At 35.2% G+C, this 20359-nt stretch overlaps 1 pseudogene across 1 annotated transcript in view; it reads left to right on the top strand.

The window, feature by feature from the left end:
• Positions 1-4439: 4439 nt before the first annotated feature.
• The window catches only part of LOC308264002 (Y-box-binding protein 1-like), a 119621-nt pseudogene continuing 103701 nt past the window's right edge, over positions 4440-20359 (top strand). The window contains exon 1 of the transcript in view: positions 4440-4587. The product of the transcript in view is annotated as a Y-box-binding protein 1-like (transcript). The remainder of the gene's footprint in view (positions 4588-20359) is intronic.

Below are 20359 nucleotides of genomic sequence, written 5' to 3'. Positions count from 1 at the left end.
AGTTTCTTCCACTGTAAGTATGAAATCACTAGTAGGGTTCTAAAGATTTGGTCAGTCATTTTGAACTGCCAAATGCATGTTATCATCTCCTTATTTTCCATTTCAACCATCTTTATTTAGTACTTTCCCCTTTTCTATCAATTTTGCCAATTATTATAACAAACATTTTTCTCTCTTATTCTTTCATTGTTTTTTCCTTATTTTTCTGCCAGTACCTTTGACTTTCTCTTTTTTTCATATTTTGTTTTACCTTTGTTTTCATTTCATTAACTAAAATGATACATTAATAATAATAAGAGTATTGTGAATTATTTACCAGCATCAAAAATGGAAGCAGTATGCTTTCAAATAAAGTCTGCACAATCACATCAAAAATCATAGTCAAAAATCATAGTCACTCAAACACACACACACATATACAAACATACACACACACACACACACACACACACACACACACACACACCGTTCTTAGTCATTTAACAGAAAATTATCCACCAACTATAAATTTTCATTTAATACAAAAATATAGCTTCATGCTTATCTCTTTTCCAGTTAGCTTTATCTTTTTACCACTCTATTCTACTTTTCTTATTAACATTTTATTTGCAGATAGCTTGGTTCAGATTAGCCTAGCTACTCTTTGCATATCATCTGTTGCTTCACCCTCCTACCAACTAAGAAGTCCTCTCCAAACTCCTGCTTCTACCTAATTGGGTTAGATGTTCCTTTTCTGCATTTGTACACATATATTTATCAAACTGCATTATATCATCAATATGAATGTCTCTGTCCTATATCACATTGTGAGAGACTTAAGGAGCAGGGATGGATATTATTCTTTTGTTGGTATTTTCAGCACTTTGAATTGACACTTGCATGTTTTATTAGGAATAGTTTGTAATCTTAGAGCACTATCTTGGAAACAGATCCAGTTGAAGTCACTTTATAAACCGACATGTATATTCCAGCCTCACAAAAGTAATAGAACAGATACTGCTGCTCACATAATTTTACAAATAACCTAGAAAGTTTGCGTAACCTGCCCAAGGTTATATGGCTTAGAAGCAGCAGGATGAGGATTCTGATCCTCGTGACTGGCTACAGTACTTATTCTCTCAGCCACATGACATTACCTAAGTATAAATGAACAGCCCTGCTATTTTATGAATGTCTTTAATATTAGACTTGAGAATACCAATCTCTCATAGTAGCTAATTTTAGTGACACGACAATACAGTGAGAGGATGTATGATGTACTGAAATATTTCTGTGGAGGTGTACAAATCCATCTATCTTTTATAATGTTGCTATTATGAGAAACCATTACGTTGAATACAACTAATTTTTAATAGCACTTATATTTAAACTGATGGCTCCCAAAATTGGGATATTAAAATAGCATGGTGTGATAATATAAATAAAAATAAATCCTGTAACTTGGAATGAACTGTCATTCAGAGGTGGGAGCTACGTGGTGATGATGGTGAACAGCAGATGAGAACCTGTCAGTTAAGGACTTAATAAAGCACATTTTTCTTCTCTCAATATCTAATATTTATCATACCAGCAAGTAGAACTTATCAAGTACTTACTAAATGCCATATCTATTTGTGTTCTTTAAAAATATACCATTTCTCCCATTTCACATATAAGGAAACTGAGCCTCAGGAGGGTTTAAGTAATTTGCCCAACATCACAGAACTAATTATAATTATTTAACTCAGTCCTAAGAAGCAGTCTTTTTATCTTTTTGATGATGTGATGATTTTCTCTGAAAAGAAAATTGTAATCCATACTCTTCAGTTGGTAGATATAGATGGATATGTCTGATACAGGGATAAAAATGTGTCTGCTGGTGCTTGCTTTTATTTCCAAATGCAATTTGTGAATACGTATTTATTTCTATACTTGATCCTATGACTTGAGTGTTTGTCCATGTAATACTCATATTAAAATTTAAATTTCACTGTAAAAGTATTAAGAAGTGATATCCTTAAGAATGATGAGAGCATGAAGGGTCTGCCTTCTTGAATGGATTAATGTAATTATCATAGGACTGGGCTAGTTACTGTAAGAATGGATTCCTGATAAATAGAATTAGTTTTTCCCATTTTTTTCTCTTCTGTGTAAGCTTGCTCGCCCTTCCACCATTGCTCAAGCAGGATCAAAGACCTTACAAGATGGTTGTGCCGTGTTCTTGGACTTCCTAGCCTACAGAACTGTGAGCCAAATAAATTTATCCTGCTAGTAAATGACCCACTCTGTGGTATTAGCTTAGAGCAGCAGAAAAGTTATGAAGGCACTACTTTTTATAAAAATTGTTAAGAATTTCTTCCAATTCCATGGAGAAGAATTAATATTAATGACTGGAAGATTTCAAAAATTTTATGATAATGATTCAACTGAAGGATACAGAACTTTTGAAAATAAATGTTCAGTCATAAAGTAAATAATATGAACAGATCTATGTACTTTGGCAACATGACCAATTCATCTACTAGTTTGGTCTCTTTGTTAAAAAGAAAGAAGACACAAAATGCTGAAATTAATTCAAATGTTAGAGATTATTGGAAAACACAAGTCCGCCAGTAGTTCTTGGAGTGCAAAAATGAAGCTTAGAGTAAAAAACTAAAATAATAGTAATAGTAATAATAATAATAATAATAATAATAATAATAATAATAAAACATTTATCCAGGAAATCTTTCTTAATTTTTGGGAGAAGACTTTTATGATGACAATTGTTCCCATGTGTGATTAATTTGTGTTAGTTTCATGAAAAAGTAGTTATTTTCTCCTGGGTAGAAATAAACAGGACAGCACAGTGCCTTTTTGTGATGTTATAACAAAATACCACAAACTGGGTAATTTATAAACAATAGGAATTTATTTCTTGTGGTTCTGGAGGCTGAGAAGCCCAAGATTGTGGTACTGGAAGGAAGGGTGACTGGCAGCGGTCCGTTCTCCTCCTCCAAGATGGTGCCTGTTGGCTGTGTCCTCTAAATGGGTGAGCACTATTTTCCCTCCTTGGGAGGAGGAGGAGGAGAATGGGCAACAAAGTGCTTCCTTCAACCTTGAGTACTCTCAAAAGGTGTTGGTCTCATTCATGAGGTGACCATTAAGAGCAAAGCCTATTAATACTGTAACAATGGAGATAAGTTTCAATATAAATTTGGGAGATGCCATCAATAACCCATACTATATACAGCATGTAAAGAAATAACTATCACAAACTTTTTAGCTTTGGGGAAAATAAGTAGTTTTAATTACAAAAGCTTAGCTAATAAAATTTGACATTTACCATATTTTTTCATGTTTCATTTGACATCACTGAAAATAATAAGTCCTTTTTATTTATAGTAGTTTTGTTGGAATGTCAGAAATAAAATGGTTTTTATCTTGAGAAAAAATACTTTGTAAAAATTTTATGTATAAGTTATACTAAAGACAAATACTAAAAAAATACACTGAAGTGGTCATATCTTGAGCAAAGTAAATAATTTGAAATATTGTGAAGTATATTTATCAACTTAGTAAAAAAGAGAGGCTGGACATGGTGGTGCACAATTGTAATCCCCAGGCTTGGGAGGCGGAGACAGGAGTATTGTGCAGGTTCGAAGCCAGCCTTGCTGGCTTAAGAGACCCTGTTTCCAAATGAAAATATAAAGAATAGGTCTGGGAGTGTAGCCCAGAGGTAGAAGGGTTTCCAGGAACCCCAGTACCACCAAATTTAAAAAAAAGGGGGTGGTAAGAGAAACATTAAGAATTTAGCATGATACAGATTGACAATAATTATCTTGGACTAGGTCTCTCTAAAAATGTATTTGAGAAAAAAACTTGATTCTAATCTTTTTTAGAAAATGAATGGTCCAAATCATAAAACTCCTCCACATTAATGAAATACAGTATGTTCATTAAGGATTTTCCATTTTTTTAAAATAACACTGCAAGACATTCTAATCCTTGAGTGGATAGATTGGGGCTATTTAGTGGAAGGAAGTAATAGATCCTCATCTTTTTTGTAACTCTATTTGCTCAGGCTGATCTGATGCCACAGTGTGTGTGTGTGTGTGTGTGTGTGTGTGTGTGTGTGTGTGTGTGTGTAAATATACACAGTGTCTTGAAAAAAGAGAAATGTGTTCTTTCACAGTTCTGTAGGCTAGAATTCCAAAGTCAAAGGGTGACCAAGGCTGTGTTCCCTCTGAGACGTCCGGTACCATCCTTCCTAACAGTGCAGGTTCAGGAGCTTGCTACTGGCTGTAGTGGTGGATCTTTGGGCTCCGCTCCAATCTCTGCCTCTGTAGTTGACTTTCTCCTTGTATATCTTTGTTCTTACATGATGTTTTGCTCTTCTTACAAGAATATCAGCCATATTGAATTAAAAGGATACCTCCTGTGATGGTTAATGTTAGTTGTCAACCTGACTGGATTGAAGGATGCCTAGAAAATTGGTAAAGCCTGCATCCGTGTGTGTCTGTGAGGGTGTTTCCAGAGAAGGTTGGCATGAAGGCAGTGAGTTGAGCATGAAAGCCGCATCCTGCATATGGGCAGCACCATCCAACAGATCAGGGGCCCAGATGGAATGTAAGAACAGAAGGGAAAGCTCACACACAAACAGGCTTAACCCTTCTTGAGCAAATGCATTTTTTTAATTTTTTATTTTTTGCTACTTTGATAGCCCATGGATATCAGACTCTGGTTTCTTCAAGCTTTGAATACAGAATTTCATCAGTGTTCTCCAGGGGACTTTCAGGTCTCATATTGCATAATTGGTCCCTCTTGCTATGAGCCCATCAGCATCTTGAACGGAGTAGCTGTAGATTTCCACAGCTGTCCTGTATGCAGAAAATTATTGTGAAGTTTTTTGACCTCTGATCATGTAAGCCAATCTAATAAATCCCCTTTTATAATTATGTATACATACTATTGGTTCATTTCTTAGAGAATTCTGACTCATTCAACTTCTCTTAACTTGATAAAGTTCTTATTTCAAAAGAGGATTATATTCATAGACACAGGAAGTCAGGACTTCAACATTTTATAGGCAAAATTCATTTTATAGATCCTTAGAGTATAGCAGCATAACATCGCAAAATTTTCATCGTCTTCCTGGAATATTAGTATTTCAGAGATTATAGACACTATGAATTTCCCAACATTCTCAATCTCCACAATAAAAAAATTGGGATATCATGTGCCAGAGGAAAGATATGATTATGCCAACACATTTATTTGATAACAAGTGTAGATTCAACTTCATTTTCACATTTCTTCGATCAGCTATTTCTACCTTGAAATCCAGACATCATTACACTCAGTAGTTTACTTGAGGAAGAGATAAATGCATACTACTACTAATTTAGAAATGTTCCATAAAAATCAATGAGCACAGACTTGATATGTTAAGTGTTTAAAATATGTTTTTCTCAACTTTAGCAGTACCCCTAAGGGTAATTATTTCTTTCCTTTAAAGGATGATGAAATTGAATCTCAAAATATTTAAGTGGATTGTTTATGATTATATAGCTAGTAAATGACTAAATTGGAATTGAATGTTCTGTCTACTTGTTTCCAAAGCTCTTGCTATTTTCAGTAACACATGAAGCTACTTAATAAAATAAAAACTTTAAAAAATGCATTTGGAACACTCAATATTATAATCATTAATTATCAAGACTATATATATTTTTTTTCAGAAATGTTGCTGCTGGATAATAGATAAATCTCTTAAATATTATTTGAGTAGTTTTACATTGCATCAAAATATCAGTAGATGAAACCTACAATTTCTAAAACATTGTTATTTGGAGAATACTAAAAATAGATTACATGTATTATAATTATTGAGGATGATTACTTATCTAGAATACTGTATTTCCTACCTTTATTGAATAGGAAAGAAGATTTTTCTTTTACTTATCTATTTTTTTTGTTTTTACTTTTTGTGGTACCGGGTTTTGCACATGCTAAGCAAGTGCTCTGCCACTGAACTACAGCTACAACACAGCTATTTTATTTTTGTACATTTTTTATTGGTTCATTGTATTTGTACAGCTATTTTTAAAATAAATTTCTGAAAATTATATAAAAATATGACCAGCTGCATATCACACTGAAAAATAGCAATAAATATCTGTTCCCAGATATGTTTATGCCCATGCATGCATGCAAGTAATCACTCATATACACACATACATGTGGAAAAATAAAGAAATCTTTAATCACTAAGTTAAACCTGTTTATTGATTTTTAATTGTTATTTGTATGAGGCTGAAATACCTAGCAAGAGACTAAAATATATTTTTCTACTTCTTCATTGTATGATTAAGTATTATTGGATACATGACCATGTGTGAAGAGCTTTCTTAGCTCTTTAAGTTTCTTAAGGTTGATCTATATTATTAGTTCACTGAGTAAAGAAAGAGTTTGTCTGAATTCTTGACCTTCAACAGTGCTTTAAGACTGATGGAGGTACTCAACAAATATTTGCTGAATGAATAAAAGAGTAAATGCAAAGCAGAAATACCACAAATGACAAGTCACCACACAAAAAAACATTTAAAGAAACAAAGTGACACAAAGCATCAATATTGTGTTTCAGTTGCTATTTTTCCTTCCATTAATTCTTGTCACTGGTGATTTAATAGGGAACAAGACAAGTAAGATCTCTGACCTCCTAAATTGCATTTTTGGGGGGTCTGGAAATGGGACCCAGGGGCATTCAACCTCCAAGCTACATCCCCTGCCCTATTGTTTTATTCTTTATTTTGAAACAGGGTCTCACTAAGTTGTGGAGGGCCTCACTAAGTAGCTGAGGCTGTCCTCCTCGAACCGCATTCCTCCGGCCTCAGCCTCCCAAATGTTGTGATTACAAATGTGCACCACCATGCCTGGCCCTAAACTGCATTTTACTGACAGAATCAAGCAATGAAACAAAGAAATAAAAAAGCATTACAAACAATAAAGAAAACCTTAAAAACAAAGGAATGCAGCAAAGGAAGTCAGAGGAAAAAGATAAAATGCTACTGGGAAATCGACAGTGTTTGACAGAAGACCAATGAGGGTGTTTTGAAAAGGTGATAGTTGAGGTGAAATATGAAGGAGAAGAGAAACCTAACTATGTGGAAATTGGGAAATAGAGTTATCCATGAAGAGAGAAGAGAATGTGCAGGGGTTCTGGTATGGAACCAAGCTTTTAAGGAAATAGCCTTTGACTAAAACAAGAGAGAAAGCAAAGAACCAAATAAGAATAAACAGTATGGATACATTCCAAATGCAATGGGAGGTTTAATGATACTGTATTCTTTTCTAACTGGATCTTGTCTCACAAAGTCCATGACAACGGAAGGGTAGATATAAAACTATGGAAGTTTATTTTAAGACAAAGAAAACTAGGGACTAGAGAAACAGAAAAGTTTGCACACAGGGGAGGAGACCTGAACAGGGGTAGCCACTCAAGCTCTTGGGAGACCAATTTTGATTCTATTTTGTGACTACCCCAATGGTTGCTTTGCAGTTGGTCCAGCTCAGACCTTGTCTAGTTTCAATCCTTCATTTATATCTTCACTGTGATTGGTTCTTTTTGAGACTAGTACTAGTCCACACTTTGATCCTTGCTGCGTTGCAGTGGGGCTGCTTTTACTCTTCTGGTACATCCCTTTGGCATCCCTCTCCTCCCCCACTCTTCTGCTTCATTACTCTTGGAATTTGTTTGTACCAGTTCTCAGAATTTGACCCTGTAGATGTGAGTGAAGTTTCTCATTTTAGCTTGTACCCCGTCTGGTCATTGTCATTCCTATATATTATTAACATTTCATTTTTCTATTCTTTTTACATGCATGATGTGTTGGAATGAACATCGCATCTGTACATGCACAGTGAGGGGATCAAAGCCTAAGCTGTAATCATAGTTACCCAGTTCAAACAACAATTGATTCAATAAACAATTTTAGGTAAGAAATCAACAAATTTAGATATAGGAATTAAAGTTATAGTTTGTATCAGAAACACTTATAAAAGACTCTGAGATCTAATAGTATTATTTTACTATATAAAATATATGACATGCATTCATACGTACAGTGATCAAGGTTACTGAACTAGCTTATTCCTTTCTTGATGGGAAAATAGTAATTTTTTCAGATGCTTGTCACATCCTCAGAAACTGCCATTTTCAGGTAACAACACTGTAAACATCAGTGACAAAGCTACTAGCTGTTAGGGAGTCAGTAACACATAGGAGATATTCAAGATTTTATTTGTTTTAGAGACTAAAGATAAATAGACCCTGTTGGCTGTTCTTTGTTTATTTATCTGGTTTGTATTTATTTCTGTGGTTACTTCAAATGAAAGCATACTTCTACTTTTATGTTTTACTTCTACTTTTATGTTTTACTTCTACTTTTATGTTTTCATTGCCATTATTTTAAAAATAGAATTATTACCAGCATTTAAATATCAAGTTTAACAACAAAAATAACCCATTAGCACGCCTTAATACATACCCACATGCAACAATAGGCAGATACTAGGTTGAAATGCAGCCGTTGTCTTTAATGGGCATGGAACCTAGATTGCAGATCAATATTCCTCCTTTATGGCTTTCGGCAATACACTTCTTCCCTTCCTAAGAATAATAAATCTTTGAATTTGCCACTCTGTTCCACTCCCACTTTGAGTGACCTTGGATGACCAGTATATGTATGGAAGCCAGGAGAGAAGGTTTGTTTGGATGTGATCAGGCACCGTAAAGGAAAGGAAGGAGGGAAGACAGGTCATAAAATTTGTTTGGGGCTCATTTATTTGAGGTTACAGTGTGTCAAGTATAAGGGAGAGAAATCACAGCTGAACTTGAGAAAGAAATTTGAACTTGAGATACCATTTGCTATCACTTGAGCAGATCATAGCACACTTGACTGGCATTTGAGTAGCGGAGAAAAAATAATACAATGGGAATGAGTCAATTCTCTGAGAAAGTTGTGTAGAGATAAAAGAGAAGAGGTCCTCAGATTGAACCTTGAAAATTATCATAGCTTGATAGTGGCGGGTGGCTGGCAGATTATTATTGAGAGAAATAGGCAGAAAAGAAATGAGTCAATTTTCTAGGTAAGAAAGGAAAATGTATCATAACTGTGCCAGTTTATTCATTTGGTTGAGAATATCACAAGTACTATTTGATGCAAATTTTAGGAAGTAATTTTACATATCTTAAATGATTTGCTTTTTAAAAAATTTCAAGCTGGTTTTGCCAAAATGGTTGATGGAAAACACTGATTTCTTAAACGATAGATGATTTATAAATGTAAAATTGTGCAGCTGCATTATTTGCTACTATACAATTTGATAGACAATCACTAGTACTTTTAGTACTAAGTCAATATAGAGATGTGCATTATTTAATGACCACTTTAGGAGAAAAACATTGGCATTTTTCTGGACTTAGAGTCTGGCACATGATTTAACAGGGAATGGTAAGCTTTTCGTTAAATTATGCAGCCAATGAATGATAAATCTGGGTGAATTAGTCTAACTTGATTTAAAAGTAAATTCTTATTTATAGGCAATACATTAATTCATTCTTCATATTAAACAAATAAAACATTGTAGGTAAATGAAATGTATCTTTGAATGAGAATCCTATTTCTGATCACTACCCCCTTACCTGGAGTTAATCGTTGTTTTAAGGTTGTCGTATCTTCTAGAATTTTTTTATCATTTACATATTCACTCATGTTGAGGTCAATCTATATGTCACACATTAGAAAAATATCCAAAATGTATTATTAAGTGAAAAAACATCTACTATTTATATAAAAATAAACATATGCATGCAAAATGAGACTACATATATTCTACAAGTTTCTCTTACTGTTTCGTCTTCCTTCTTTCCTTCCTCTTCCCTTTTCCTTTTTCTTCTTAGCAATATTTGTGGTGATAATTTTTAACCATAAATCTAACATGATGTCCTAATCCACAAATATGTCATATAAAATATGAAAGTTAAAGTTATTATCTTCCATATTTATCTAATTTATCTTCTGTTTTCCTTTTTGGTTAACATACTAAATCCTAATTAATCTTGCCAGTTGACTTATTTCTCAGCTTTCTATTCCTCCAATCATTTACTAGTTTATTTATTTCTCTGGTACTGGGGATCTAACTCAGTGGAATTTTCTCTCTCAACTATATCCTCAGCCCATTTTAATTTTCTTTTAGTTTTGAAACAGAGTCTTGCTAATGGTTCAGAGTCTAAGTTTATGGATAAGAGAATAATTAATATTTTCTGATTTACTAATATATACAGTAGTTGGTTGTGTACAGTGCTTGGATGACAAATGAAAATTGTAAGATTAAAAAGAAATAATGATTAGGTTATCCTAGAAAGTGCTGTTTTGTTGAGTAGTATAAGATTCATGAGTTATAAGCGGTACATTTTCCAATTAGTTTGTATTTATTTATATTTAAAAATTAAATTTATTTAGATTTATAATAAGAATTTGTGTTTAGTAACATAAATGTAACCAACTAAAAATAAATAATAAGATATGTGTAAGAGAAGATCTTGCACCAAAATTGCAATAGCATGAGGCTAAGTTAGGAGGACTGTGGGTTCGAAGCCAGCCTCAGCAACTTAGTGAGATACTGTTTCAAAATAAAATCGAGCTGGCAAGGCTGGTGCTGGGGCCAGCGAGGCCGGGATCAGAGCCTGCCATGAGTCAAGGCTGCTACTGAGGCCTCCGCGGCTGGGATCGGAGCCAGCCAAGGGGTTAGACCAGTGCCGGGGCCAGTGAGGCCAGGATCGGAGTCTGCCATGAGGCAAGGTCGGTGCTGGGGCCTCCAAGGCTGGGATCGGAGCCTGCCGAGGGGTTAGGCCGGTACCAGGGTCAGTAAGGCCGGGATCGGAGCCTGCCGTGAGGCAAGGCTGGTGCTGGGGCCTCCGAGGCCGGGATCGGAGCCAGCCGAGGGGTTAGGCTGTTGTGGGTGCCAGTAAGTCCAGAATAGGGGCCTCTCATGAGGCAAGGCCGGTGCTGGAGCCAGTGAGGTTGGGATGAGAGTCCTCCATGTGGCCAGGCCACTACTGGGGCCATCAAGAGTGGGATCAGAACTTGCAATGTGGCATGCACAGAGAAATATCACAGAAAATAAAAACCAGATGCTTCCCCTAATTAGCAAAAACTAGGAGGAAATGGGTAACAGGAGGAGGTTGAGTTATAGAAAGGGCCCTATAGCGAAGCAATTAAGGTGACCAATCAGAGGGGATGGGATGGGGGAGGATGGAAACTCTTTAAAACTCAGGAGGTACGTAAACAAATGTATAAAGATAATCACCAATCAAGCATGGGATCCAGGGAGGGGGAGGGGTTGGGATGGGGATTGGATGAGGGTTAATTGGATGATGTGTGCTTGTATATCCTCTCAAGTCTTGTATTCCAATGTGATGTATGATTACAATGCACCAATAAAAATAAAAAAATAAAAAATAAAAATAAAATTGGGCTGAGAGCGTAACTCAAGGGTAGAATTCCCTTGAGTTCAATTCACAATACCACAAAAAGAGAAAATTACAATAATATAACATGGAGCATGAGCATAAGGCATATTGCCAAATGTAAATAAAATGTGATCAAAGTATAATGATCATAGTTGAAGAAAGACCCCAAATTTCTGTATTACATAAAATCATCAGTGAGAATTTAAGATTGAAATTACATTGACTTACATTTTCTGCAATATCCCAGACTTTTAAAAATTGCCTTCCTGCTGGATAGCAAGTTTTTCATTTTTGATAGCTATATATAAGGTAGTTTGTATTGCCAAAAAGAGATTTGTGAAAGATTTGTATGAAGTTTTCAAACATTTTAATTGCCACTTTTATCAAACCATTTATCAAACAAACAACTTGCAACATGTAGGCATATATTAAAAACACCCTTAAGGCTTTAAAATTTTCTCCAGAAAAAAGTAAAAAAAATTACTTAACATCTGGATACATTTTCAATTTACTTCTTAAACTCTATTGTAAAATTATTGAGCACATCAATAAGAATACTTTTATCTCTTCTTTATACCTAAAAAGCTCAATATATTTTAATTTCTAAATTCAGTAGTGATAAATTAGCCTCTCTTGCTTGTCATATATGTATGGTAACATGAAGACGTGTAACTGTTATGTTAATAAGTATAGAATAAAATAAACCTCTAATACTTCTGGGCAATGTGTAAGAAACTGTATGTCCCTATAGCAACACTTTTTCTACATAGTATAGTTTAATTTGTCCAACACAAGTTGAAATTTTCAGGTAGGTAGAAAAAAATCAATAAACTAGTACAGTACAGTGTACTTTATTACAAAAATTAGAGTGGAAGAGAAAAATAGTTCTCCATTGTTAAAGTTTAAACTTAAACATGGCCAACTATAAAGGTAAATTTTTTAAAAGTAAAACATTTCAATCTAAAGAAATTAATTTATATAAGAGCACAATCTTCCATTTTACAACATATAAAGAGCAAATGTATAGAAAAATAAACATTATTCTATGTGAAATTTACTGTTTTCTAGCTGTAGAGAAAATGGTGAAAAGCAAAGTTTTAAGAAAGAATAAAGAAAAAGGCCCAGAAAGTTATGCCTGTGCCCACACACATGCACCTATACTTTACTCATTCACTACTATTTAATCAAGCCTTATATGACTAGGATGCATTTATTAAGAACTGAATTACCAGGCTAAATATACAGAAAGAAGAACAAGAAGGAGTAGGAGGAAGAGAAAGAGGAGGAGGAGGAAGAGGAGGAGGAGGAAGAGGAGGAGGAGGAGGAGGAGGAGGAGGAGGAGGAGCAGGAAATAAAAGAGAAGGGTCACATTTCCCTATTCACATAGGATGAAAGAGTCCTTGTAAGTTTTTATGCCCTGTCAAGGTACAAAGAAAATAACTAAATAATGATTTGCTTGCATCTAGGCTCAGATGTCTCAGCTTTAAAAGTGGATTAAAAAAGAGTTCTTTGTGGGAAGAAACACAGAGAAGCTACCAAGACAAATGAAGCAGAATGACATTAGAGGTCAGGCCAGCTGCATCCTCATTGTCTTCTGTAAAACTGAAGACCCTAGACACATTTCAGTAGCCTATGGACATATAGCCATCTTTCCATCATTATAGGGAAGCATCTAAGATAATTAAAAGAAGAGGCCTACTTTTGCCCAAATGTATGGAGGTTCTAGGCCAAGCGTAGGTGGACCTATTGCTTCAAGCTTCTGATAGGGGTGACAGATGGCAATGGCAGAGTGCCTGGGGAACAAACTGCTCACTACAGGTGAGAAAGGAAATGAGGAAGAGAAAGGGCAGGCACCCACAGTCCCCCATTAGGACACACTCCCAGGGACCTGAGACCTCACCTCAGACCCCATCTCTTTTAGTGCCACCCTGAGTGCAGAGCCTTTAACACATGGACCTTTGGGGGGTGTTTGAGATTCTAACTACAGAAATAGGGAGAATATCATCACTGGGTTTAGAATTGGAGCTCTGGAGCCACAGTAAAAAGCAAAGTAAAAGCTAGCTTCTTTTGTGGCAGGGCATGGTGGTGCACATCTGTAATCCTACTACTTGGGAGGCTGAGACAGGAGAACTGTGGGTTCAGGGCCAGCCTCAGCAACTAGCGAGGCTCCCTCCAACTTAGTGAGACCTGTAAGAATAACTTGCCAGTATGAATAACTAAATTGGGTTCAGATGATTGTGCATTATATAGGCACATAATATTGTGCATTTCAAATAATCATTTAGTATTTTCTCTTGTCCTAAATCAATTAAGAGCATAATTAGCTTCATTTTGTTGCTGTCTCAAAGTACCATCATTTCAGTGCCTCAACCTAGACAAGTTTACTATCTATGCTAGAGGTCAGAAATCTACAGTACATCTTGCTGGCTAAAATGAATGAGTATACAGAGCTATGTACCTTCTGGAGGCTCAAAGGGAAAAGCAATTCCCTTGCTTTTTTTTCAGATTCTAACAGCTTTCCGCATTCCTTGGCTTGAAGACTCTATCTTCAAAGACCATTTTTCCAAGCAGAATCTTCCGTCCAGGATTATAATGCTCTTTGATTTCCATGCCTTTTCCTTATAAAAGCCCATGTTATCACATCCAGAGAACCTGAATAATTTAAGATAATCTCTCCATCTCAAAATCCTTCACACATCAGCATTGTCTTTATAACTTACAGAGAATGTTTTCATCAATTCTAGGGATTAGAACTTTTAAAGTTTTGGGGGACAGGGAGGGAGGCATTCTCCTGTCTATTATCACAGATTATACTAAAAAGAATATTTACTTATTTTATTAGTCAATATCAGTTCTTTTGAAAAGCCAACTTTCTATTCTTGAATTATTTACTGTGTTTTGCTTTTTGAAGATCTTATATATACTAATCGTACCTTTTTAAGGCTATAGAATCAACTTTTTGACCCAGGGAAAATTTCTCCAATGATGATGATGTTGATGATGATGATGATGATGATGTTGATGATGATGATGATGAGTTTATCATACTGGAGATTGAACAGTAGTGACATTCTACTTCAGGTATCTACAACCCTTTTTTTTTTTAAATTTTGAAACAGGCTCTGGCTGAGTTGCTGAGCTGTCCTTGAACCTGTGATCATTCTGTCTTGGCCTCCCAAGTACTGGGATTACAGGTATGTACCACCACACCTGGATCATTCTTATTCTTATTAGAAATGTTTCACTTCTACCATAAATTCTGTCTACTTCATTTATGATATCATATTCTCAGTAGTTTTGGATTGTGTCATAGCAGCTAGTTTCACATGGTATTTCATCATTTGTATTTTTTTTAAGTTTTCTGTAGGCTCTTAGGATAAATCCTGACTCCATGTGGCTGAGTGTTTAATGAAGGCTTCCTCAGGTGTCCCACCCCATCTTCCTCCCTCCTGGATTTACCTGGAGAGGCTCAAAGGGTAAATGCATCCATGGGCTCTTCTCAGTAAGGCCTCAGAGATCTGAGGTCCAGGTCAAGAGCAGGTGAGAGCAGGGTGTCCATTGCTCAGGCTCCCTCCCTCCCTGCACCCAGAGCCCACTATGCACTCACCTCCCCCTAATTCAAATATCCAGTCTCTGCAATTATCCCTTCAAGTTAAGGAGGAAAAGTTATTTGTGACCCCTAGGTGATTTTTTAAAGTTGTTTTCTAGTGCACTGAATTATATACCACATGAGTTTCGGCTCTTTGTGTAATGCTCTCCACATCTCACCGTGCTGCCCGTCCTCCCTCCCCATGCCCCTTAGAGAGATAGGCAAAGTTCACCTACTGCCAAAGTGTTATTTGAACTGTTCCCTTCCTCAGCTCTCCCTCTTCTGCTTCCTAATTTTCTTCCCCAACCCTCAGGTTAACTTAGGGCTTCCTCTATTCTCCCACTTTCATAAATAGTCCTTTGGAAAATGTACCCTCCTTAAATTATTTTAGGAGTGCTGTTTTTCTCTGTCGGAAGCTTTATACATTTTAAAATTTATTAGTATAATTTTTTCTAGTATTGTTTGCTGTTCCTTGCCTTTACTATAGATTTTATTAATCTTTTCAATGTTGTCTATAGTCTTAGTCTATTCTAAATCATTGATTTTTAAATCTCACATAATAGTTTTAGAGCTATAATGGCCTCTTAAATCAAAGAAATGCATTTCATTATTATTATTTTTTGTGGTACTGGGGTTCCTGGAAACCCTTCTACCTCTGGGCTACATGTACTCCCAGAACTATTTTTATGCTTTTTTATTTGGAAACAGGGCCTCTTAACTCAGCAAGGCTGGCTTTGAACCTGCGAGATCCTCCTGTCTCCGCCTCCCAAGAGCGGGGATTACAAGCGTGCGCTGCCACGCCCGGCGAAATGCATTAATTTGTAAATCTCCCTTTTTTGAGGCCATACAGATTGCTTTAATGTCCCATAGAAAATTGTCATTTAAAAAGAGTCTTTTATTTCCTTTCTGATAATTTTTCTGTTTTCTTGCACAAAAAGTACAAGTTTTTCTCATATTAAAAGTTGAAATGGATTCTGACCAAAAATCTAAATCTGCCAAGCCAAGATGAAGGCTTATTGAAGGACTTTAAATTTAGCACAAATTTAATGGTTTCAGGGGGAATTTTTGGAAGTAAGCCATATTTGTAGTTAGTAACTTCTCTTCTTTGCAAAGGAGAATAATTAAAAGTGTTTCATATGAAAGTCTAAAGGAGTACACCCACTCTGTGCCCCAAAGTGACCTTTATTACAATAGCGAGGTGAGAATATCTATCTTCTCCCCCCTTACATTTTTCCTAAACTGCACAGATTCTGTTGGAAGAACTTTCCAGGGCTGTTGCAAAATGTGCTGTTGCTTCCCCAGGTTTTGTGGGCCACACCAGCACGTATTCCTGAGTCAATGTCTTAAGGATGCTTCAGAACTCAATTGGAAAATATTTATTAATTTTAATACTTATGTTTGCTTTTATATTATTAATTCCCAGCCTTACTGCACTAAGGTTATATAATGGTGTTATGATTAATTTATTTTGAATCTTTCTTGTGAATTTGTTCTGAATCTTTTTTGTGGAACTCAATAAGCAGATGTCCTGTTTATTGTAACCAGAATATGTAATTTTTAACTTCTATTATCTGTTTAAGCATTTTTGACTTTTTCTTTCTTCCTGGATAAAATTAGTCTAAGTACCATATATTTTCTCTTTATTTGACATGGTCATTGGCCTTCCTCCAAATCTCAGTTTAGGAATTATAATGTTAAGTTCTGTGTACTACTCAGAGCTCCCAAATTCATATAAAGAAAATGGTTAAGATAAAGATAAACTCATAGGAACAATTAACTGTTATCATCATCCTTTGTCTGAAAACAGAACTGCACATCACACTTGCTGAAACAATTTCCTTCATTAGTAGGAGATGCTGATTTAGGCTTGCAGAATTTTTTTTTTTATCACCAGCAACAATAACCACATTAACACCTAAATAGTCTGCAAAATATCATCATGTTTTGTACTCAACCTCTTGAAATTATTTTTGGAAATAATTCTGGAAGATAATATTTGAGCAAATGAGCCAATATAGATGGTTTTCTTTAAATAACTATTTTATGCTAACATTCTCTTGGATTTATTAGGAAACCCCATCAACAATATTAAGTACAGTCAGAAGCATTTCATAGTTTCTTTGCTGAGTCCTTAGCTTTTACCTAAAATTTGCCTCAGTGCATCTCTCTTTTAGTTTCCCCTCTACTTTCAGCTTTTATTTAATCACTCGTGTCTGCATTGAATTATTTCATTTTCTCCACATTTTTGTTCTTCCCATTAAGATTATTTTCTCCTTAAAGACCTTTTAGAAAAATATAATAAAGCAATAATTACATAATAAACAGGATATTCTATATAATGTGTATATGTATGTTTATTTAAAATCTTTTTTTCTATCCCCCCTCTATAAATTCTGTCCTTTGAGGCTCATTTTATGCTTATTTAAACAATAACAAAAATATCTGGAAAACAATGCAGAGGTAAACATTTCTATAAAAAGGAGAATTTAAGGACTTCACATAAAATGTACACAGCTACAGGAAACTTCTTCCAGCTACACAATCACTTCTTGCTTTATAGAGTATGATTCTATTTCCTTTACCCAAGTCCTGGAAATTGCTTGTAATTTGATTTGCCTATTGAGGGCAATGTAATATTTAATCAGCTTCTGTTACCTGATCTTTTTCCTCCCTTTCTTCTGTAACTTCCCAGACATGAATGCACAGCAGACTCTCATGTCCTGTTACAGACATTTGTATGTTCACCTTTGCAAATCATCCATTATAACCAATCCTCTATTCAGGCATTGCAGAGTTCTCTATCATACAATAACCTTGGCTACTGTAAATTTATTTTGGTTCAAATCATCTCTCTTTATTTCTTTTTTTAGACAAAGTACATGTACCTGTCTTCAGCTTTCAAGGAAGCTGTCATACAACACCAAAGAAAGCTGGCAAGTTTATGAAAACCACATGGTGCGTTCCCAACATTCACCAATTAATGCCTGGAATGCAAAGCAATTTAAACAAGGAGGAAAATATGCTCTCCTGTTTGATAGAAAGCAAAACAAAATAAAACAGTGGGGGGGGGGATTAAGGGCATTGAAGCCCTAAGAATAGTCCCTCAAAGCTTAAACAGATGATTGTAGAGAATATTTCCACTTCCCATGAAAGTAAGAGCTTCTGAAAGATGAGACTAGGGAATCTAGAAGTGGATTTTTGACTGCAGGGGGAAAGGTCATGCAACTGGGAGCATTTATGAGGCACCAGAGTTTCTATTTTCCCCTTTTTCTATGCGATGGAGTAGGAGAGACTATTTCAAAGGTAAATGTAGGGGTAAAACATGGTTTGGAGATAATAGCTTCAAAGAACATGTGGGTTGTTCTGTCAGAAAACTTTATTTTATTGGTGCGTTGCAATTATGCACCAGAGTGAATGTCAGTGTGTTAACACATACATGCACACAGCTTCCTGGATGCTTCCTTGAACGTGCTGCCCTGCTCTTTCTTGCTCCATACTCACAGGAGTTGTTGAGAATGGTAATACCTTCTCCTATTGCCCTACTAGTCCTCTCTCTTCCCCTTCCCAACTTTCACCCCTAACCACTTTCACAGACTCTACAAGTCTTTGCATAAAGTTCCTTATGTTTCCTATTTTCTCTTTGTCTACCAATGAGAGGAAACAGACTACCCTTGACTTTCTGAGACCAAGCAATCTCTCTTAGAATACTATTCTTCAGCTTTCTTACAAAAATTTAAAAGAGAAATTTTAAAAGAAGAGAAAATTGAGATACTAATTACCAATATGTGTTAGGAATATATTCATTTTAAAATATATCTGAATTGTACTTTCTTTGTTCTTAATCTTGTTCTTGGTACCAAAATTCAAATACATTCCTTTTATTCTAGAACATTTTTATATGTCTGCAGAGATTAGGTTCTAGAAAACTATACCCCCCAGATCATTTTTCCTTTTTGTTTTGGAACAGGGTCTTGCTAGGTTGCAAAGAGGCTTGCTAAATTGTTGAGACTGGACTTGAACCTATGATCCTCTTGTCTCAGCCACTCAAGTACAGGGATTGCAGATCTGTGCCACCAAGCCCAGCAGCCTGAAAAGATTTAAGTGGGAGAAGCTACATAAAAGTTTATTGTTAAATGAAGCAGATTTTTTTTTAGTTCTGCATATAGTTTTATCTTTTCCAAACTTTATAGTCATATAATATTTTTATTCAGGAATAAGTAAAATATTGTAAGTTGTTTCATGATGAAATAGTTTAAAAACACCTCTATTAAATGAATAATTAGACTTTAAATGTCACAAAATAAAAATTGTGCAAAAAACACCTGTATGCCATTCATAGAAATTTAAACATCATATTTTTTACTTCATTCGCTTTATCATTAATGTTCTCTTCATCAATAGGTACCTATGATACATTTTTGTGTATATGTGTGTTTGAAGGCAATTTATCTTATGGCTTTCCCATGAACTAATTCTATATCTATACGAATAAGAATATTATTTTACATAACCAAATTGAAGTTTTCACTTTTATAAGTTTATATTGTTATAATAGTTTTATTTTTAAAAAATACTTTTCCAGTTTCAATTTTTTCAGTTGTGCTAAAAGGTCATTAATAATTTTTTTCTTCCTGTGTATGATCCAGTATAGGATCAGTAGAGTCATGTATTACATTAATTGTTAAACCTCTTTAGCTTTCTTTAACCTAAAACATTTCCATAATATTTTTTTGTTTTTTATAACATTGACACTATTAAATAATATAATTGCCACAATTACTAAATTTATTTAATCACAGAAAAAAGACTAGAAATTGAGGCCGGGCGTGGTGGCGCACGCTTGTAAATCCCCGCGCTTGGGAGGCGGAGACAGGAGGATTGCGCTGGTTCAGAGCCAGCCTCGCTGGTTTAAGAGACCCTGTTTCCAAATAAAAAACTATAAAAAAATAGGTCTGGGAGTGTAGCCTGGAGATAGAAAGGCTTCCAGGAACCCCAGTACTAACAAACAAAAAAAAGACTAGAAATTGAAATGAACTAGTTATTAATAAGTTGTAGGGGCTGACTGGGTGATGTGTGCATGCATTTCTACACAAGTTTTTTTTAATCCCATTTTGATGTATGAATACAATGCACCAATAAAAAATAAGTTATAAAAAGATTCAGAATTATATAGTTTTTCCTCCGTATTTATGCAGGATTTGTCCCAATACCAAAATCTGAGGATGTTCATCAATGATATAAAATAACATAGTAGTTACATATAACCTATGTGCACC

Source organism: Muscardinus avellanarius (genome assembly GCF_963383645.1).
Source record: "Muscardinus avellanarius genome assembly, chromosome: 6".
NCBI classification, from domain to species: domain Eukaryota; kingdom Metazoa; phylum Chordata; class Mammalia; order Rodentia; family Gliridae; genus Muscardinus; species Muscardinus avellanarius.
The sequence above is the reverse complement of the archived record's forward strand: the minus strand, read 5'-3'. Positions and strand labels throughout refer to the sequence as shown.